Source organism: Bos mutus, chromosome 10, assembly GCF_027580195.1.
Source record: "Bos mutus isolate GX-2022 chromosome 10, NWIPB_WYAK_1.1, whole genome shotgun sequence".
NCBI lineage: Eukaryota > Metazoa > Chordata > Mammalia > Artiodactyla > Bovidae > Bos > Bos mutus.
The window spans coordinates 89259378-89282866 of record NC_091626.1 but is presented as its reverse complement, the minus strand read 5'-3'; the positions used below and the strand labels follow the sequence as shown (position 1 = coordinate 89282866).

The 23489-nt window shown below is 37.5% G+C and overlaps 1 long non-coding RNA gene across 1 annotated transcript in view; it reads left to right on the top strand.

Moving 5' to 3' along the window:
- LOC138989558 (uncharacterized) overlaps positions 1–6370 on the top strand; it is a 130732-nt gene extending 124362 nt beyond the window's left edge. The window contains exon 3 of the long non-coding RNA XR_011465839.1: positions 6252–6370. This is a non-coding gene — a long non-coding RNA (uncharacterized lncRNA). The remainder of the gene's footprint in view (positions 1–6251) is intronic.
- Positions 6371–23489: the final 17119 nt, after the last annotated feature.

Below are 23489 nucleotides of genomic sequence, written 5' to 3'. Positions count from 1 at the left end.
CGGGGAGATCCCTTGGAGGAGGGCAGGGCAACCCACTCCAGTATTCTTGCTTGGAGAATCCCCATGGACAGAGGAGCCTGGCAGGTCATTTTATGTTGACATCACTTCACTGGGGTGGGCAAGCAGCCATTCTCTGCAAGCGTCCCTTTCTGTCTCAGTGTCCCACAGAGAGGAGTTCAGAACAACTGAGGGCTGGATAGATGCTGGTGGTTACGTCACTTAGTCCGCATTGCCCCAGATCACCTGGGCACCTGGACCCAGACCATGCCCATTTGGCATGTGGAAAGGCAGAGGCATTCTCCAAGGAGTTTCCCACCAAGCCTGACACCCCGGCGGAGCTTTTAACCCTGCCTCCCCATGGTGACTGTCACCACATCACAGCACTCTGTCTTCATCCCCATGACCAGTCCCTCCGGGTAGGGACACCAGCCTCTGCCTCAAAGACAGTGCCATCAAGCAGAGAGTCCCCTCTGAAAGCCGACCCTGGTTTTTAAATATTAACCCTATTGCCGTTCAATGTTGAACAATGTGCTTGAAAAGTGGCAGAAATGATTCAAGGCTCCATATGTTGCTATCATGCTCCAGAGATGATTCAGCTTTGCTTCTGACAAATGATCAGGCTAAGGGACTAGCATTCTGAGATCACTTTATCTATTTCTTTAATTTTTAAAAAATGTTATATTGGAGCCTACTTGATTAACAATGTTGTGTTCAAGCGTACAGCAAAGGGATTCAGCTATACATATACATGTATCTTTTCATTTTCAAGTTATTTTCCCATTTAGGTTATCATAAAACACTGAGCAATGTTCCCTGTGCTATGCAGTTGTTGATTATCTATTTTAAATATAGCAGTGTGTACTGGTCAATCCCAAACTCCCTCTCTCCTCTCCCGCCTCACCCCATGGTAACCAGAAGTTGCTCTCTAAGTGTGTGAGTTTGTTTTTGATTTGTAAATAAGTTCATTGGCATCATGTTCTTTAGATTCCACTTGTAAGCAACATCGTATGATGTTTGTCTTTCTCTCTCTGACTTACTTCACTTGGTATGATAGTCTCCAATTCCATCCATGTTGCTGTAAATGGCAATTATTTCATCCTTTCTGATGGCTGAGTAACAGTCCCTTGTATATAGGTACCACATCTTCTTTATCCATTCATTTGTCAATGGACATCTAGGACTTTGATTCAACTTCAGTCCTTGAAGGTGTCATTCTATCTCTGTTATTTAACCTTTATCCTGCAGGGCTTCCCTTGTCGCTCAGCTGGTAAAGAATCTGCCGCAATGTGGGACACCTGGGCTCAATCCCTGTGTTGGGAAGATCCCCTGGGGAAGGGAAAGGCTGCCCCCCGCATATTCTGGCCTAAAGCATCCCATGAACTGTATAGTCTATGGGGTGGCAATGTGTCAGGCACGACTGAGCGACTTTCACTTTCACTTTTATCCCGTAACCCCATCCCAAAGTGGACAGACTTATCTGACTCCACCTTGGTAGGCCTCACCCATGAGTTTTTGTCTGTCTCTGCCTGTGAGGCTTCTGAGAGAACTGCTCAGCTTTTCCACCTTGAAGACAACTTTTCCAAGATCAGAAAATGCCACCAGGGAGAGAGTTTTCCAAATCCTAGGCTTATCTCACCGCTCAACCTGCTTTTTACCTGGCTCTTAGCCTCATGAGTCACCACTACCTTGATTTTCTCTGATGTTTTCAAGTATTTGATGTTCTATTTTAAAATATTCTAATTATTCTCATTAGAGCTAATTCACAGGTTCCATTTAAATTAACCTGGTTCAGAATTGCTGAAAATAGAACTATCCTCAATTGTCTTTTCCATCTTAGAAAAATCAGGTAATTAAAAGTCAGTGTTTATCTTTGCATAATCTAGTGTTCTGTGGCTGGAGTGAATCTATGGATAGTAAGGAAAAAACTGTTATTGCCGATAATTCCATAGAGACAGTGATTCCACAACTTGACCAGCACCTTTCCAGCGAGGCATTAAGACAGAAAGGTGCTCAGGACGACAGCGTAAAAATGAGACTGGCATAAGCTCACTCTCATCATGACAAAATAATCAAACTGACTGAAATCCTTGCCATCTTCATAAAGATGGTAAAATGGGAGTGGAGTAGTATCTGATAAAATAGCAAAAAAAAAAAAAAAAAGGACTTCCTGGTAGTTTGAGAGATCCCAAATAAGCCAGAAGGTAATGAAAGTCCTTAGAATGCTGAGGAGACTCACTGGCTTTACATAAGCAAATGAGGGATTTCAAAAGGAAAGACTGGATCCCGAGCTTATGGGTGTTGCTGTCATACATGCCGGGCTTCCCAGGTGGTCCTAGTGGTAAACAGTGTGTGAAAAGTGGGTTTGGTCCCCGGGTTGGGAAGATCCCCTGGAGGAGGAAATGGCAGCTCCCTTCAGTATTCTTGCCTGGAAAATTCCATGGACAGAGGAGCTTGGCGTTCTACGGTTCATAGGGCCGCAAGGGTCATACACAACTGAATGACCAAGCACATCATATATATTATTAAATTAGTGCATATTAAAGTCTTTCAGAGATCCAAAAGGAGAGAAACTGATAAATGCATATTTGCCCCCAAAAAGCAATGGATCAAAGAAGGAAAGTGACTTTCAGTCTCTAAAACTTTATTCTAAACTGTAAAAATGGAAAAACACAGACCTTAAAGTATAAGAAAGGACTTGGCACCATCCACCAAGTTTTCTCAAAGCCTTAGTTGTTCTGAGAATCAGCCTCATGGTCCCACATGCTTTTAAATACTAAGTTAAAAAATTACAGAGCATAATATCTTAGTTTCTGGTTAAATATAAACTAAATAGATGTAAAATTGTACCAAAACAAGATTCCTTTATACAGAACAGAACTCCTGCTTTCTGTACTCCAGAAGAATGAAAAAATAAAAGTCTTCAAAAGAATTTGCAAAGTGAAACCATCAGTAAAGCATTTTTCCTACATTTGTTGTGGTATTTACTTGGCATTTTAAGCATTTTCTCTTGGTGTGACACATCCATTTTGCACATATGGGTTATTTTATTATTAACACATAATGGAGTAGTTAGGCAGGCAATAGCATTTCATGCCTAAGCATGTGAAAATTAATCTACCCTTTCAAATAAATCCATATTCATTCTATAAATTCTGCTTCCTCTTTCTAATTCCCAGACCTGTGCTTTATGTTAGGTTCAAATTCCTTTACACTATACTTTTACATACCATAAATATATATATATATACTGGGTTAGTCTTAGGTAAAAGCCTATTTGTTTATTTAAATTATTTTTTAAAACCAGTAATCTTGATAGCAACATAGGGCCACTTTCTAGTTTAAGTTTTTCATTTCTATTTATTTAGTCTTCCATGCAGACATTTGAATGATACCAAAGTTCGTAGTAGTCAAAAAAAAAAAAAAAGATCTACAATTTTACTAGAATGTATTCATCCTTTCCACTAAGATTTTGTCTCTAGAAGACCAGCTTTTGATAACACGTAAAGAAATAACAGAGGCAACTGAATCAGTCCTTAAGTCGCTAATACACTATTATCACAGCAGTTTCTCAGATCAGCTGCTATGTTTAAAGGAAAGATTCAGAGAATGAGACTCAGGGCTTGCGGACTGTCATTGCCATGCATTGAAATTACTGGATCTTGAGACTTATATTTTGTTCCAGGTTTAGAAAGCTGAACTCAAACCTTTTGTTCTCCTGCTTAATAGTGCTTTAAAGTATCTTGAGACGTATGAGTTCAGGTTCTTTAACGTGGCATATGGAGCCTCCACCTTACAGCTCATGCCTACTGCTTTTGCCATCAGTTTATGTAACACCACTCAGCTAATTGAACTTGATACCCCGTCTGTTGCTTGCTTCATGGTCATACTGCTCCAGGCCTCCACCTTTGCTCCCTTTCTGCCTTTGGAATGTGTTTCTCCTTCATTCTTCAGGAAAAGCTTGCTCATCTCTTTCTTGCTGGATGAGGTATCCCTTTCTCTATTACCATGCGTATTTCTGTATCTCCATGAATATGTCTGGTATGGCAGTGACTATGTTTTATTATAATCACTTATTTTTATGGCTTCCTTTCCACAGACTATGCTGAGAAAAGGGACTTTATTCTGCTTTGTATTCCTTTGATGGTTATTTTATGACTGAAAAGAGTTGGCTTTCTAAGCTGCTGTAACAGCATGCTGCTGTTGCTAAGTCGCTTCAGTCATGTTCGACTCTGTGCGACCCCATAGACGGCAGCTCACCAGGCTCCTCCGTCCCTGGGATTCTCCAGGAAAGAATACTGGAGTGGGTTGCCATTTTCATAGGTGAAAATCAAAGACTCAATGAGGGAGAAGATATTTTAATTAGGAAACAATGGAGTATGTGATCCTGGTTTTGTTCCAAACATACACTGAGCCCTAAACCTTGCTTTGAAGAAGGCAATGGCACCCCACTCCAGTACTCTTGCCTGGAAAATCCCATGGGCGGAGGAGCCTGGTAGGCTGCTGTCCATGGGGTCGCTAAGAGTCGGACATGACTGAGCAACTTCATTTTCACTTTTCACTTTCATGCATTGGAGAAAGAAATGGCAACCCACTCCAGTATTCTTGCCTGGAGAATCCCAGGGACGGGGGAGCCTGGTGGGCTGCTGTCTATGGGGTGGCACAGAGTCGGACACAACTGAAGCGACTTAGCAGCAGCAAACCTTGCTTGACAAGATACTGTACTATTTATCTGCAATGTAATAGAGACACAGTATTTCCCTATTTAATCCTATAGACAAATACTAATAAATAAGTGATACCAAGTTAGTACAGAGCCAGAGATATTAAATATTATGGTGAGTAATGGGAAGTCATTTTGTTGCTACTTTTGAAATGATGTTTCAAAGTGAAAATAATATTTGAGCTAAGGTATTCCAGTAAAAGCGTATGCAATAGATAAGGAGAAAAAAAGTTCAGATATTAAAGTATGAAGTTATTTTATGTGTTAAGAGTAGAAGAAAATAAAAAAAAACTGAAAAAATGTTTTTATTATTATTATTATTATTATTTTGGCTATGCCCTACAGCATGTGGGATCTTAATTCCTTTGCAAGGGATTGATCCCCAGACCCCTGCATTGGAAGCATGGAGACTTAGCCTCCAGGCCACCAGGGAAGTCCTTGAAATAATATTTTTAAAAAGAACACTTATTGTATCTAAAAACAACTCTGAGAATTGAAAGATGGTCTTAGGGGGGCATTCATGGGTGAAAAGTAAAATCTGAAAGAGAAATTCTCAAAATGGTAGCAAAACAGTAGGCACCCTAGAGAGAGAACATTGAGCCTATAGCAAGTTCAGTTAATGGCCCCAGTATTTTCCTCTCTCTCATTGACATTTAGCGATATCTCCCCATTCTGCCTTTGGGGTGGGCCATGTTACTTGTTTTGGCCAGTGGGACAACAACAACTTTGACCTAAGCAGAGACCTGAACGAGCACTTGTGTGCTGCTTTTCTTGCCTCTCAGCGGAACCTGCTCAATGATGAGGTTTGTGGAGCAGAACCAAGCCAGTTCAGATTTCTCCATCAAGACCCAGGCATGTGAGAGGACCCCAACCATGGTTAGCAGGCTCCTAGTCCACAGGCCGGAGAAGGCAATGGCACCCCACTCCAGTCCTCTTGCCTGGAAAATCCCATGGATGGAGGAGCCTGGTGGGCTGCAGTCCACGGGGTCGCTAAGGGTCCGACATGACTGAGCGACTTCACTTTCACTTCTCACTTTAACACATTGGAGAAGGAAATGGCAACCCACTCCAGTGTTCTTGCCTGGAGAATCCCAGGGATGGAGGAGCCTGGTGGGCTACCGTCTATGGGGTCACACAGAGTCGGACACAACTGAAGCGACTTAGCAGCAGTCCACAGGCAGCTGCCCAGAAGGATGAGTCAGAATGTGTCTCCAGAGCCCAACTCAGACAAACATAAAGAGCAAACGGCCTCAAGATTTGTGAGTGAAAAGAAATATGTTTGTTACATAATAGTGAGCTTTTGTACTTGTTTGTTACGCAGCATGATTTTGGCCATCAATTACTCATATAAGTATCCTGGGTGCCAAAAGATGTTTTCTGTAAAGGCATGTATGCAAGGTTGAACTGTGTTCCCCCAGATGATACATGATGTTCTAATCCCAATAACTGAACGTAACCTTAATTGCATACATTGTGGATATAATCAAGCTAAGATGAGGTCTTTAATCCCATATGATTGCTGTCTTTACAGGAAGCAGAGAAGAGGCGTGGGGAAGAGAAGACAGTACATGAAGACTGAGGCAGAGACTGGCTTGATGCATCTGAAAGTCAAGGGACATGGAATTTAAAAAGGAGTAGGTACAAGTATAGGTGTAACAGATTCACTTTTCTGTACAGCTAAAGCTAACACAGATTAAATCGACTATACTCCAGTATCTATTTTTAAAGGGATGTGAAGGATTGCCAAGCACCGCCAGAAGCTAGGAGATAAGACTAGAAGAGATTCTCACTGAGGCCCCAGTAGGAATCAATTCTTCTAGAACCTTGATTTCAAACCTGTAGCCTTTAGAACAATGAGGAAATAAATTTCTGTTGTTGGTTCAGCCCCTCAATTTGTGGTATTTTGTTACTGCAGTCCTAGAAAACTAACACAACATATGATTAAGGAACAATCGCGACAGAAAACTAAAAATTTCTAAAAGAAGCCTAAAACATATGCAGAGTACTTGGCTAAAGCTCAAGAATTCATATACATTAAAAATATTATTCCTGACGTTTATATCAGGGATCCCTATAACCGAGAACATACTTACATTATTTTTCCTGTGAAGATTCAAAACCTGCTTAAAAATACGATACAATCAGAAATTTCTACTCAACTTTCCTCTTCTTTATATAATATAATTTATCTTTCTTATTCTGCTTCCCTTTATTTTATTGAGGTTCTCTATCTTCTTCATCGAAATCCTTTCTCAAAGTCTGAGCTGGAAGCCATGTTTAAGTTCCCATATTCCATGTACTCACAGCTTTGGTGATTTTGCAGTTGATATTTTAATTTGTCCATTTTCTGCCATCAAGTTCCAAACTCTGAATTCAGTGCTATGACTATATTCAGTTCTTAATACAGTGCTGAATATAGTGCCTGGAACAAGTGCTCAATAAAAAAAAAAAAAATTAAGTGAATTATATTATTAATTTACTAGCCAGAGCTGTTTTCCTCAAGGCTCCAGTTCTACAATTGTGTTCTTTGCTGCTGCTGCTGCTAAATTGCTTCAGTCATGTCTGACTCTGTGCGACCCCATAGACAGCAGCCAACCAGGCTCCCCCGTCCCTGGGATTCTTCAGGCAAGAACACTGGAGTGGGTTGCCATTTCCTTCTCCAATGCAGGAAAGTGAAAGTGAAGTCGCTCAGTCGTGTCCAACTCTTAGCGATCCCATGGACTGCAGCCCACCAGGCTCCTCCATCCATGGGATTTTCCAGGCAAGAGTACTGGAGTAGGTTGCCATTGCCTTCTCCTCTTCTTTTCTAGTTTATCATTAATCTATTGCATTCTAAATATAACAGTAGGCATTCTTCAACCAATAGAAGTGATCTTATTTTGTTTTCAACCAAAACTTTGACAGTTATGTTACCATTTGAACAGCGCACAGGCAATATTTTGTCAAAGATAGCTCCACACAGACATAGCACAGTGATTAAAGGAAATGTTTCAGAGGCATGTTCTAGTCTCAGTCTTTGGCTTAGTGACATATGAGCTGGGTGACCATGAAAAATTACTTAAATTCTCTTAACCTCATTTTTCTCATTTGCATCATAAATTCAAAATAACAATATATTAATCATAGACTTGTCATAAGAAGCAAATAAGAACACACACACAGCTATTAGGACATATGAACCTGAATGGAAAAATAGGGCTTTGAAAAGAATTATGTGAGAATCCCATTGTATTAGTGTGCTAAGGCTGCCATGACAAAAATGGCAGAACTGAAGACCAAGGTACTGAGTGAAGTTTTTCTCCTTGTTTTGTGGGTGGTTCTCTGTCCATGTTTTCACTGGGTCTTTTCCTATTCATGTTTGTGTCCCACCCACCTCTTACTTATAAAATGAGGCATGTTTGCATATTAGGTTAGGTCTCACCCAAATGACTACATTTTACTTTAATTACCTCTTTAACGGTTTTGCCTGCAAAAGCAGTCACATTCTGAAATTTAAGACTTCAGCATATGAATTATGGGGGGTGCATAATTCAGCTCTGCTGCTGCTACTGCTAAGTCACTTCAGTCATGTCCGGCTCTGTGTGACCCCATAGACGGTAACACCCTTATTCCAGGGTTATGTTGTCAGACCAAAATGGTGTTTCTTATTTTCAATATCATGCTTGGTTTATGATCCTAAAGCTATGGTTTCATATTTAATATAAGAGGTGTTTAGTTTTTAATCTGTCATACATGTCAAAAATGATAGGGCACACACATAGCCTCCGTGGTTTTAAACAAAATTCAACTCTAATCTTCCACTTTAAAAATGGGTTTTGGCAAAAAGTTATGTAACTCCTGTTAGAATATTATCACAATATTTTCTATGTCCCCATGGAAATGGAGTCTTTACTTTCTATTTCCATCACATTTTATTTATGTCCTTCAATACTGAACAGTATTGAAGTAGCCATTACACAGTAGCCATTACAGGCAACTTGCATCCCTATGGGCTGCCTGCCTGTTCACTTCTGAAGAATTTCTGTCCCAGACTCCCCTAGGGCATTGAAAAGAATATGTTTCTTTCTGGCAGTCAGCACTTGGTACATGTATGGATTGTGACTGTCCGTAAATCTGCATTTCAACAGTTTAAAACCTAAAAATATGAACATACATACATAGATGAACAGAATTCATAAAGATCTATTTGTTGCCATTGCCATTCAGTAGCTAGGTCATGTCCAACTCTTTGTGACCCCATGGACTGCAGCACGCCATGATAATCTGTCCTCTACTATATCCCAGAGTTTGCTCAAATTTATGTCCACTGAGTCAGGGATGCTTTCTAACCATCTCATCCTCTGTTTCCCTCTTTCCCTTTTGGTTTCAATCTTTCCCAGCATCAGGATCTTTCCAATGAGTCAACTCTTCGCATCAGGTAGCCAAAGTATTGGAACTTCAGCTTCAGCATCAGTCCTTCCAATGAATATTCAGGACTGATTTCCTTTAGGATGGACTGGTTGGATCTCCTTGCAGTCCAAGGGACTCTCAAGAGTCTTCTCCAGCAACACAGTTTGAAAGCATCAATTCTTCAACACTCATTCTTCTTTATGATCCAACTCTCACATCTGTACAGGTCTATCCCTGGCTAGTTATTGTTAATTAAATACAATTAGAATAAAGTCAAGATGTTTGATACGAGGATACCGAACCAAATTACAATGGAGAATATTTAGCAACTGTCTTTTTTATGTTGAGGGACAGAATTGCCAAATCTAGTTAAATGCAATCAGCTAAAATACCTTGGACACCCATGCATCTCTGGCTTTCAGTTGCAATATGTGGGTCACAAAGGAGAATGACTCAAAGAAAATCTTTCCCCATTACATGGGAATGAAGTTAAAGGCCACGCTGGATACATGTGGGTCAGTAGCCACATCATAGTCCTTTCATGACAACTACAGTCAAGTTGTCAACAATTGTCATGTAGGAAATCATCTTGGTCTAGGTACCAGCAAAAAGTTGTGCATGGAATTTTTCCCTTCAGTATACCTTTTACTGAAAAAAATTTCCAACTGAGGAAATTAATTGGTTACACTTAACACAATTCTTGACAAGATGAAAATATATATTCAAATTTAATAAAGCTTATGTTTTGTGGTCATTGACTATTTTCCCATTGAGTATTTTCTTATATATGTAGTGTTAGCCAGCAGCACAATAATTCTATTGATAAGATACCTGAAGTTCAGGTCACATAAGAAATGTCCTCATTTTTAAGCCTATGTTCTATGAAGAACAAAATAAATAGTATTAGGAAAATAGGCTATCCATTTGGGGAAAAAAAGGAAATTAAAATTGCTTCCTATTCTGCTTGTCTTAAGCAGCAATTTTCCCTGAATCAAACATTTGCATATAAAAGTGAAGCTATAAATAGGAAAAACTAGATATTTTTTTCTTTAATAATAATTGATTAGGATAAGTCTTTCTAAGCAAGAACAAATGTCTAAATGCCTAAAAGAATATAAGCGATTAAATTGTATAAATATGTATGGGTTTTCTGTGTTAGTAAATACCTTTCAAAACTCCAAAAGGCAATTGGCAAAATTAGTTTTTAACTGGTTAACTAACTGATGAAGTGCCATTTCAGACATTAAAGTACATATAATTTTTAAATGTAAAAATAGTTTTCAAAGCATTAAAAAATGAAAAATCCAAGGAAAAATAAGCAAAAGATATAGAGTTAGAAAATAATGAGAAAGTAATAGAAATTATCCAAAGCAAATAAAAACATGCTCAACTTTTCCTCACATTATAAAAAAAAAAACTGAATGACATTAAAATATGTAGACTCTTCACAAAGTCAAGTTTTTGAAAGCATGTAGATAAATATGCAAATTTGAATAACTTCTCACAAGTTAGTTTAAGATGCTCAGTCACTGCGTGCGTGCTCACTCAGTCATGTCTGACTCTGTGACTTGATGGACCGTAGCCTGCCAGGCTCCTCGGTCCATGGGATTCTCCAGGCAAGGATGCTGGAGTGGGTTGCCATTTCTTCCTTTCTGCAATCTTCCAGACCCAGGGATCAAATCCACATCTCCTGCATTGGCAGGTAGATTGTTTACCACTGAGCCACCTGTAGGTATTTCAAGGTAAGTATATTAAAAAAATTAAAATACATATTCCCTTTGGCTTATAGTCTCCACTGTTAAGAATTTTCTCTATAGGTAAAATGGGTATATAAGATGTTCACTGAAGGACTATTTTAAAAGAAAAATATGGGACAATTTATCATAATTAAATGCAGAATTAAAGCTTTTCCAGTAACTGAAGAAAATGAGATTTAATAAAAATTTGTCTGATGGAACAGGTAAAAGTCACCTTTCTTTTTCTGTTTTGGAAAATCTGGCATCAGTGCATAATAGGAAGAGACTATTATAATTTTTTCAATCTCTTCATATACAGTGAAAAAATAGTTTTATCTCTTACAGAAGATACTTTAACTTTAGAAAGTGATTCTTTTTCTTTCTTTCTTTCCATTTCTTTTCTTTCTTTCCATGTATAAAAGTAGAGCTGCTCTACGAGTGAATTATCTTTTTATAACACAACGTGAAGAGAATACATTCATAGCAGAATGAAATATATTTACTTTGATCTTGTTACAATGAGAAAGGGCCAGAACGGACCTAAAGTCCCATTCATCATGTGTTTACGATGAAGGCATTAATCATGATAGCACTGTGTCTCGTGTAGTAAGAGCAGTGGATCAGGAAACACACGGAAACAGTTTCAGGCGGGCACATATTTGCTTGAGATCCTCTGCATTCAAAGTCAAAACACTCCCTGGCCAGGGCACCTCGTATATTTCCAACCCAACATCTCCGGTTGTGTTTTCCAGACCTGCAGTTAAAATGCAACATTGGATCATGTTGGGTGGTGTTTAAGAGCACCCCATGAACTATTTGGATCATGTTGGGTGGTGTTTAAGAGCACCCCATGAACTATTTTGGCAGCCGTGGACCTTCTAGAAGAGTGTGGAGAATCGTAACATCTGCCCTACGGGGATGAAGTCAGCTCCAGCCACCACAGACCACTTGTGCTTTTGGCAATCTAAAAATGCGATGGTTGTACTCACCAAGATCATCCATCTGAGTTTCTCCCACAGTGGTCAGGGCTGAGATCCATTGTTAATGTGAACTGGACTTAGTAACAGACATAACATCCAAAGTTAAAATAGCAATTCTATACCTAAACACCAATAGGGACACTTTATTATCAGCTCTGATCTAGGAAAGAGCATCCTCACAAAATCAAAATACTATGGGGTACACATTCTTTTAGTAGTAGCACATGCCCATCATTAGCTTCTTGATTGAATTGTTGATGCACTATTTTCAACGGCTTGGAGAAACTGCAGCTATTTGTTTTCCTTTGCCCTCTGTCCTCTGCTCAGCTCCTACTCATGCACACGTTTATAGATGCCACCAGTCTAAGGCTCTCGTTTCTAAAAACAGAATTCAGAGCTGTGCGAGCACAATATCTCTGTTTTATCATCACAGTGGATGACATGCTCAGAAAAAGATGCTTGATTGGGCTTCTTACGCAATGATTTGCTATGAAAATCTACTTAATCTCTTTGTTATAAAAGGCCTTACTGTGGAAGTGGTTACTGATACTGACAGTTTGGGCTTCATTTTGTTCATTTGTTACTATATTAGTTATAACTTTAAGAAAATGTCCAAGGATCCTTACGAGATATTCATCTTGCTCATGGGAATTGCTGAATATTTTTATTTGCCAAACTGATGGAGCTCATAGTGATCAAGGGATGGGCCTTTGACTGGTCTTGGTCCTGCCTCTACAACTAACCAGCCATGTCATTTTGGAAAATATGTTTAACCTCTGACTTAACTAGGAGGAATTATTCTAATTGAAAGTTGCAGAAATCCAAGTTTAATTAGTGTATAGATATAGATATATATATAGATATATATATACACAAAATGTTGAGCAACATGACAAGAGCACAAGATGCAGAAGCAAAATGATTTGATCCAAGGGCTCCACACCATCCATTTCCCTGTTTGAATTTCTTTGTATCAAACTCACTTTCTTTTAACAGAGATAGACATTTTCTATGTAGAATATTCCATGAATCACTTCAGGCATACACACATAGAATCCCAAGCAGAAAGCCAGGGCAATACTCTTTCTCAATTTCTCACTAACTCAAACCAAAGAAATCTATGGGAGTGACTGTGATCCAGTTGGGACAAATACCCATCCGTGAAAAAATTCAAGAGAGGCGGAGGGCTACAACTAGTTCTCCCTAAATCTCAAAATATGACTAATGACGCCTCTCCTTTCACTAGAAGAAAAGTAGAGAGAAGAATGCAGGGTTGAAGCAATTTCCAGTTTTTTTTTCCATTATTTTCAGCTGCAAATTGGGAATAACAGTAGTTACTCTCTACAGTTTCCATGAGATGTAGATGGCATAACATATATAATCACTAACACAATTCTTGGCCAATGGCTGTTGTTTAGTCACTCAGTCTTGCCCGACTCTTTGTGAGCTCATGAACTGCAGCATACCAGGCTTCTCTGACCCTCACTATCTTCTGGAATTTGTTCAAACTCGTCCATTGGGCTGGTGATGCCATCCAACCATCTCATTGTTGTCCCCTTCTCCTGCCCTCAATCTTTCCCAGCATCAGGGTCTTTTCTAAGGAGTCAGCTCTTCACATCAGGTGGCCAAAGTGTTGGAGATTCAGCATCAATCCTTTCAATGAATACTCAGGGTTGATTTCCTTTAGGAGTGCCTGGTTGGCTCTCCTTGCAGTCCAAGGGACTCTCAAGAGTCTTCTCCAGCACTACGATTCAAAAGTATCAATTCTTCAGTGCTCAGCCTTATTTATAGTCCAGCTTTCACATGTTGGCCAATAGAATAGAATCAATAAATAGTGACTATTATTATGACATTTGTATTAAAGAAGGCATACAAAATGATATTTTATGGCATGTCTAGTCTTTTTATTACATGAGATAGAGCATAAAAATTTAGTAATTATCCACATTTACATCATTTGAATTCCATCATAAAGCATACCTATTTCTTATCCTTAACTCTTTGATTCACTAAGTATCTCCATGTGCTTTTATATCATTGCTAATGAATTTTTTTCATTTTCAGTAATTATGAAGTTCTTGATTGTATTTCTCATGAAATGTTGGTCTTCATTTCTATGGTTTATTTAATGATATTTAGTGACAAATTAGATCTTTGAAACATCAAAGAAAGCATTTTAAAATGCAATTAGCACTCTAAAAAGAATGCAATATTTTAATTTTAAATTTGAAACAAAAGCTAATGTATTGATGTCTTTAATAAAGATCAAAAATTTCAGTTAACCAATTATCCAGAGAAGGAAAGACATTTCAAATGATTTGCTTATTATTAACAAGCACTACTGTTTGTTATATATACCTATAATTTGTGTGTAACAAATACTTATCAGCTCTTATTACACACAATAAAAAATAGAAATAATGAAATTATGAAATAAAGTCATTCTTTAGTGAGTGTATCCTATTTTTCAGAGGCTGTGTGAAGTTTTTACATATATTTCCCATCTTCTCTTCTCTCAAGTCTTAGGAATTTAGATATTATTATTAGTTCAATATTGAGCACACTAAAGCACAGAAAGAACCAGTAACTTGTATCCAAGTTTTACAAGCTAGTTAATAGTAGAGTTCGTATTTGAATCTAGGTCTGTAAAGCCTATGCTACTGACCGCTATAAAACACTGGCCATTGTCTTACAGCTTGAAACACCAGGGCTTGTACATCTGTGTGTTTTCCTATCATCCTTCCTATAATGCATTCTGACTACCTCTCAATTCAAACCATGCCAGCTCCAGGGAGGGTAATGAAGAGTTATGACTTCAAGGGACTTCCTGCTAGGTCACCAGCTGGATTTTTCACGTGTTAACAAAGATAATGTGAAATGTAAATACACAACATCATTAGGCAAAAATGGGTGCTTAAATTAAGAGCAAAGGGCCCAATTTGCTGCGAATACGCACAATGACAAACCAATTACCCACTCGGAATGTGCTGACACTATTATTTCCCACCGTATCAGACATATGCCATTGTTTAAAGTCTTCTTTAGGTCTTGCTTTCTTTAAAAAGTGCCATCACCTTTCAAATCAAAGTTAACACCGACGTAATGCTAACAGCCTTGGGATGATCTTTCTGCTTGTAAGTTTCTATGCATCCTATCTGTAATCTCCCCTCACTATGACTTGTCTTTCTTTCCCTGCTTCTAGTACCTTACCCCAGTCAAGTGATGCTTGCTATGTGTGAGACTAGCATTTCCCAACATGCTCTGCAAAAGTTCTATGGCACATAATTGACATTGCATGAGATTCATATTCAGCAAGTTTGGGAAAGACAGGGAGATACTTGTAAAGGCTTTGCAAATCTTCTCAAGGATATTAAAATGCAAATAGGTACATCCAGAAAGGAGATATGAAAGGCAATAATTCCCAGATGCATCTAATCATGAAACACTGCTTTTTGGAGCATCTCTCTAAACTTGTGGTCTATGACATGGAGAAGATATTGCTTGATACCCCTTCCATGTGCTCATTTTGCTTGTTTCTGCTTCCTAATCAGTCTCCATTTTCTCACTCCGTCAACAGATTTAGATGTCTGTAATTAATATGCATCAATATCTGTAGAGCAAACATTTATTACATGTTTAGCTATGTGATGGACTCTGAGCTAGGAACCTCTACAGATTTAACTCAAAGCAATCCCTTTAAGTGTTCTAATTAAGCCCATTTTACTTATTTAAAAAAATGACAATCTGAGAGGTTATGGGAATTGTGCAAGGTCACTTGGTTATTCAATGGTGAAACAGAGAGGCACTCAGCTATCAGATTCTAATGCTAGAATTCAAACTCTTTAGCAAAGGCATTAAACAAAACTTGATACCATGCCTTCCACCTTACCTTCCCTCTATCAATCATCTAGTAATACAACAATGTATATGCATTTTTTTACCTATTACTAATATTCCCTTCATATCTCTAATTTTCTTGAAGAGATCTCTAGTCTTTCCCATTCTATTGTTTTCCTCTATTCATTTGCATTCAGAGAAGGCAATGGCACCCCACTCCAGTACTCTTGCCTAGAAAATTGCACTGTCAGAGGAGCCTCGTAGGCTACAGTCCGTGGGGTCACTAAGAGTCGGACACGACTGAGCGACATCACTTTCACTTTTCACTCTCATGCATTGGAGAAGGAAATGGCAACCCACTCCAGTGTTCTTGCCTGGAGAATCCCAGGGACAGGGGAGCCTGGTGGGCTGCCATCTATGGGGTCACACAGAGTCAGACACAACTAAAGCGACTTAGCCGCAGCAGCAGCAGCAAGGGTATATGGATTTACTTGCCTATGAGTGAAGATAAAATGAGCAAAACATGTAAACAAAAATATTAGGAACTTTTCCTCAATCTCACCAGCTTTAACCACACTGGAAACAAATGTAGCAATTACTGGTTAATCTAATTTTTTAATAAAGCAGATTATGGAATTTCTAGCCATATATTTCCCATGGTGGATTATGTAGGTCTTTTTTTTAATATTAAGCACCAGGAAAAAAAACTATGGTATTTCAGTCTGAGGTAATTATAATATATACAGTAATACAAGCTCTGTTCATTGATATTTTATATTTGAGTAGCAAGTGACATAGGTCTGTCTCTTGCGTTCCATTTTCTTATGTATTCTTGACCTCCAATATCACACTGATGAGTCCCAATAATTGAGGGGAAAAAAAAGCATATTGAAAAGATGCTTGCATAGCACTCCAGGGCTAACAAGAAGTGGGAACGATTTCCACTCCTGGACTTGAAGGGTAAAGGAGGGCATGAGCATCAGAACCTAGAGGCAGAGGGCTGCTGTGCTGGGGCAGGGCCTGAATAGGTGCTCTGGGCATTGTCAGGAAACACAGTTAATGCCAAACTGTGACCCACTCTGTAGTAAATTTGGGAAAATATGTCTAACTTTACTACGTACTCTCTTTCCACTTTTCAATTCCCTTCCAATGTTTTCCATTGACTATTCTCAACTGCAGGCGAAAGGAAAATCCAGTTGACGAAGTCCATAAATGTCAACTTCCAGGAACACAGCACAGGAAGGACAAGGGTGGAGAGTGAATCTTAGGGCCAAACGGAGACTATTCGGTACAATCACAAATCATTAGTTTAAAAAGAAAAAACAACATGGAGTGATGGTCTGATGACTTGAATAACTTTTAGTTGTAACCAAATGTCAGATGTCATTTAACTTCTCTGAACAAAATTCTCAGGTCTGGATTGATAAGTTTATCAGGATAGAAAGTCTGGAAATGATTTTTTTTTTTTTTTAACTCTTCCCAGCTACATAGAACTAGTCTGTCTTTGGGCTTCAGATTTTCCCTCTGTAGCTAGCAAGAATTTATCATTCAGTGTAATAAAGAAGGAAGGAGCTTTTCTTCCCCCAATATTTATGTAGAGCAATGTAGGAAAGTAGTGTGTGTAGATACACTGTCCCAACCATCTTCATATACAATAAAACAAAACTGCTGCTTTTTTAAAATCCATCAAATTTCCTATAATAGTTGAGTACAAAAATATTACTTATAGTCATGCCATAACCTTCAGAGAAGAAAATTTTGGTTCTATTACATGGAAAACAGGAGAACTGTAGAGAATATTCTTAGCTCAAACAATGAAGTTAAAGCCTATAAAGAGGTAAAATATTTTCATAAAGCTAATTTCTCATAGCACTTTCTTCCAAAGTAGATATTTAATTTCAATTCCTAAATGTTTCAACATCACAGTGCAACTAACTCCTGTCTAATAGAAAGGATGCTTTAAAATTTGATTTAGACTTCCACTTAAAAATTACCCACACCGACACTAAACACTGTGAAAAGTACTGTAAGAAATTCAAGAGTGTTCTCATATAATACCAGAAATTTGTTGGAACTTTTTTTTCCCTCAGAGAGTAGGACCATTATATAGATATTTAGGATATAGGCAAAATGAACTATGAGACCTTAAAAAGGTATCATAGTTTTATATGCTATTACTGGTTTTATATGCTATTAATTACTAATATTTATACTTTATAGTTTAAAGATAGTTTACTCTGCTCACAGATGTTATGAGTTCATTGATATATAATTATTATTGCCATTTTGTAGATGAAAAAACTAAAGCCCACATTTAGGGAGGTGGTAAGGGCTTAAAATCCTTATTGTTAGTTTCAGCTTTTTTTTTTTTTCCCCTTTTTAATCTATTCACTTATCCTAATTCACCATGCCTCTTTTCCTCAAAGAAGACTAGGTCTATCTGTGAGGGTGAGGAAATGAGGCAATGAAATAAATACAGAGGATGAGTTCATCCAAATTTGAGCTTACCTACCTCACTGCTATTCTTTTTTAGAAAAAAATATGGGCCCATTTCCTCTCAGAATTGGAGCAAGAAATAGTCTCCTCTGTCACTTGGCACAAGAATGGGAGTGTTAACCATGTGTCAGGACACATTTCAACAGTGGTAATTGCATTTTTGTTTCTGCACATCCATTAAATTACTGCTGTGTTCTCAACCAAGATAGCAGCTCATCTACGGCACATGAAGTGACCCTCAGCCTTCTGTCTGAGGCTGTTACTCATAAACGCACCCAGGGTGCACTTCCGGGTGGCAATGCATGCATGTAGGGACAAGCACATTTATTGTCAGCAATCAAGGGCATGAAAACCTCTGTGTCAAGATTCCTACAGAGATTTTCTCCTTGGCAAAGAAAATGCCTCCCTCTCCTCCCTCCTCCACTTCCTGTAAATGTCAAGAGAAGTTGGCATCTGGAAGAAAGCTAGAGGGCTATCTCTAAGCCTCCCTCGCTGGTGTCCACACTTGCTGCGGAACGCCTGCCACGTTAATTGCAGCCTTTTCGGTAACCTTTATGTTCTCCAAGGCTCCAAGGAGCAATTAGCGCTGTCCACCGCCACAAATGGATTCACCCAGGCTTCATTCCTGCACTTGTCTGCTATTACTCGGTCTCAAGAAGCAGCTTCTGCTAATGCCTTGGCAGGAATATGAAGTATATTGCAATGGATTAATGACAGAGAATTAGATATATTTTTAAACAAATTTTTGATTGAAACTTAACCTATATATAAAAAGTTGCTCAAATCATATCACCAAATTAACATACCTTGTAATAACATGCCAAGTCAGAAAAGAAAACATTACCTGCACACCAGAAGGTCCCTTGGAGTATCCTCCCATTCCCTACACCCTCTGGGTAACCAGAATCCTCACTTCTAATTTCATAGGCTAATTTTGCCTGTTTTGAACTTTATACAAATTGAATAACACTGTTATGTTATCTTTTGAGTATGATTTCCTTTGCTCGATATTGCATTTGTAAGATATGTCCATCTTTTGTTTGTTGTTTTAAAAAAAGATTTTTTTTTTTTGATGTGTGCCATTTTTAAAGTCTGCATTGAACTTGTTATAACACTGCTTCTCTTTCATGTCTTGGCTTTCTGTTCACGAGGCTTGTGGAATCCTAGCTCCCCGACTAGGGATCGAACCCAGATACCCTGGGTTGGAGGGTGAAGTCGCAACCACTGGACCATCAGGGAAGTCCCCCAACCATGTTCTCTGGTGTAGGAGTCGTTTGCTCACTCTCACCGTAACATAGCAGCCCAGTGCAGGAATATATCGGAATGTATTTATTCATGTGACCATTGGTTGTCATTTTGAGTAGCTTTATCGTATGTACCCTGTTTTGCTGAGTATACATAACTAACAGAAGACTTAGTAGATAAGGAAACATGTGCATTTTTATCTCTGGCAGATTTTGCCATATAATTTTCGAAGAGATTTTATGAAACGGCATGCCCGAGCGTGTAGGGAAGGTCCCCTCGACCACATTCTGCGAGCACTGGGTTTCCTCAGTCTTTTCTCACTGAAGCTATTCTGTGGGTTCTCTGGTGCTATTTCCTGTGGTTTTAATTCACTTTCCTTTGATAATAATATTGAATTTTTTCATATGCCTATTGGAATATAAATATTCTCTTTCATAAAGTGTTTTTCAGATCTTTTACTTGTTTTTATTTTTCCACCTTTGGTTAACTACTTTTTGTTATTAATGGAGAGAAATCTTTATATATTTTAGATAAAAGTTCTTGTAGGATACATGGATAGATGTATTATATACATAGGATATATGCATAATATTTCTGCCCACTCTATGATCTGATTTTTATTATTCTCATAGTGTCTTTGATAAACTTGAGTTCCTTATTTCAATGAAGCCTATATTTTATCATTTATTTCATTATGGTTGGCATTTATTAATGCCCTGTTTAAGAAATGCCTGTTCTCGTGTGTCTTCTTGAGAGTCAAGCAGCAGTTAAGAGTTTTCTTCTTTTAATAAAAATTAGGGGCCAAGATTCACTTTTTTTCCCCACATGAGCTCCCAGTTTTCCAGACTTAGCTCTCTGTCCACTTTAAAAAATCTCTTCCATTCAGCACTACTGTGAAGTTATAAATCAGGTTATAAATCTCAGGTTATAAAACAACACTTCTCTTTGCTATAAATCAGGTAATTATGTACATATGAATCTGTGTCTGAATTTATTTTTCTATTGATCCATATATATCCTGGCTCCAACACCACATGTTCTTAATTTCTGTGGCATTACTGTAAGTCTTGATATCTGATATTCCGTCTTCCAGCTTTGCTATTTTTTAAGATTATCTTAGTTATTTTGGCCGTTTATATTTACATATATATTTTTATACCAGTTTGGCAGTTTCCACAAACATACATAGATGCATATATGCACAAATTCAAGATTTGTTAACATTTTTTAAATTATTGCATTGAATCCACAGGTCAGTTGCTAGAGAACTAATGTCTTTACAATATTTAGTCTCCCAACCTTTGAAAAGGCAAGCACTTCATTTATTTAGGTTGTACTTAACTTTTTTTCTCAGTATGTGCTTCATGTGAAAAGTTTTATATGCTTTCATATTTGATTTATTCACAGGTATTTTATTTTTCTGCTGTTATAAATATTTTAAATATAATCCAATTTTAGTTAATTTTTAGATTATTTTGAATTTTCCTCATAAATGATGCAATTTTTAAACAATAAATCTTTCCTAACTTAGGACTTTCATCAATTATGTTGTCTTTTTAACTGTTATAGTTCATAAGACCACCTCCTTCACCACTTAGTAATTAATTGTTCTAATTATGACCAGTAGTATTATTATTGTTAATAAAGCTGCTGTATTATATAGTCTATTCATTTATATATGCTCCCATATTTACATTATATTTATTTTTTATTCTTTATTGCATTTCTATTTTCTGAGATTATTATTCTTCTGCCTAAATAAAATTCTTTTAGTACTTGCTTCAGTGTGAGTCTACCAGTGACAAATTCATTTGCTTTTTGTATTTCTAAAATATTTCTAAAATATTTCTTTATTTTATGATCACTTTAAAGTAATTTTATTTTTAAGATTAATAATAATAATGATAATATGAATTCCACTCTCTTCTAGATTTCATTGTTTCTGTTGAGACATCAGATGTCATATTGCTGTTCATGTGAAGCAATGTAACTCTGCTCTCACCCTCCTGCTCCCTGCCTCAACTGTTTGTAGCATTTTCTCTTTGTCATTGAAGACCAGCAATATTCTTTAATGAGTTTAGACATGATTACTTTCATACTTACGCTGTCTGAGCCTTTAAGTGCTCTTGGGATTTACAACTTCATATCTTTATTCATTTTGGGAAATTCTTGTCTATTTTTGTTCAGTTATTGTTTTTGCCCCATTTTTGCCCCTTACACTTATGGAATGACAAATACAAATCTATTACACTTTTTTACCAATGCTGTTTCTCATATCCAATTACATATTTTTCATCATTTTTGCTTTTCATGCCTCAGAAGATATTTTCAGCCAGCTCATCTTCTGATTGTCTAATCGCCTCTACAGATTATGGTTCAACTTATCTATTAAATTTTGAATTTCAATTACTGCATCTTTTAGGTTTAAAATTCTATTCGATTATTTTCATTCTTAATTAATATAATTGATTTAATTCTGTTAGATTATTAAATTTCACTGATTTTAATTCTTCAAAAAGAGAAAAAATCCTTTATGTTACTCATTAGCTGAAATACATTAATAATATTTATAAAGCCCATGTCTGGTAACTCTAACAAATGGATATTATGGCTAATAATTTTTGGTTGCATGTCAGACATTAAATGTGGAAAATTGTAGAGTTTCAAATGGTGTCATCTTTCTCCAAAGAGAGTTCATTTTATTCCTTGTACATCAGGAGGAATGGGGGCAGATAACCTTAATCTGGTCAAGACAAGACCTGACTCTAAGCTCTCGCAGCTTTTGGAAGACTGGATCCACTTCTAATTCTTCAATGCTATTAAATATAGCTTTTCATGGATTTCAGGTGAGCCTGGGGTTTTGATAGTCTGGGTCCTAAACTACTTCTTTATCAAGCACTCTGGAGACATTCAGAATTCATTACAAATATTCTAGGCTTCTGTATGTACATAACAATAGTAGTTTACAAGCTTGAAAACAAGGAGTCACTAGATAAAATTAGTTCTATATTGGACCATGAAGGTAATGATAGCAGTAAGTATACTTTTATAAACAAATCCTATAAATTGATACTAATATTAGAGTTAACACTAAGATTAGTATCAATTTATAGGATTTGTTTATAAAAGTATAAAATAATTACCAAAGTTTCAGTAAGTATTACAAAAATATAACATGGCAACCTCATGTACACAAATAAATTTTTCTGTAAAACTCAAGTCAAAAATCTGAACTTATGGAAATCTAAAAATTGGCCTTGATTATCTGTCAGAGAAGGCAATGGCACCCCACTCCAGTACTCTTGCCTGGAAAATCCCAGGGACGGGAAAGCCTGGTGAGCTGCTGTCTATGGGGTCGCACAGAGTCAGACACAACTAAAGCGACTTAGCTGCAGCAGCAGCATGGCATTCTGCAGTTTCAACTTCTATATTTTTCCTTGAATGCAAGACACAAGAGTATTTTTGTCAAAACTAAAAAGTGAAAATGAAATATTTCAGCCTGCTTCTTAAAGTTTCAAATGTAAGTTGGAATGAAAAGGTACAGGAAAAGACTCATCATATTGTTAAAACTAATTCACTCAAAGATCAGAAAATGTTTCAGAAATGCATAATTGATGAACTTTCAAGATTTGCCACAGGTAAATATAACAGTAATAGTAGGGTTAGTCACCCAGTCATGTCCAGACCTTGTGACCCCAAGGACTGTAGCCCACCAGCCTCCACTGCCCATGGGATTCACCAGACAAGAATACTGGAGTGGGGAGCCATTCCCTTCTCTGCATTGCAGACAGGTTCTTTAACATCTTAGCCAACAGGGAAGTCCCAAATATAATAAGGTAATTAATTATTTCAAAGAATTTTTAAATGAGATGTAGAGAAGTCAGAGATCATCCATGGAGAATAAGACTGCAAGGCCCAAGGCCCCTCAATTAACTCCTGAATATGTGAAATTTTAGATTTAGTTGTTATCTCCTATATGATTAATAATTGCTTTACATATAACAAGAAGCCTTTTCTACTGTAGATAATGAGCACCAGCTTTCATCAACACAAAGGAGAGAGAATGGGAAAAGCAGATTTAATTTC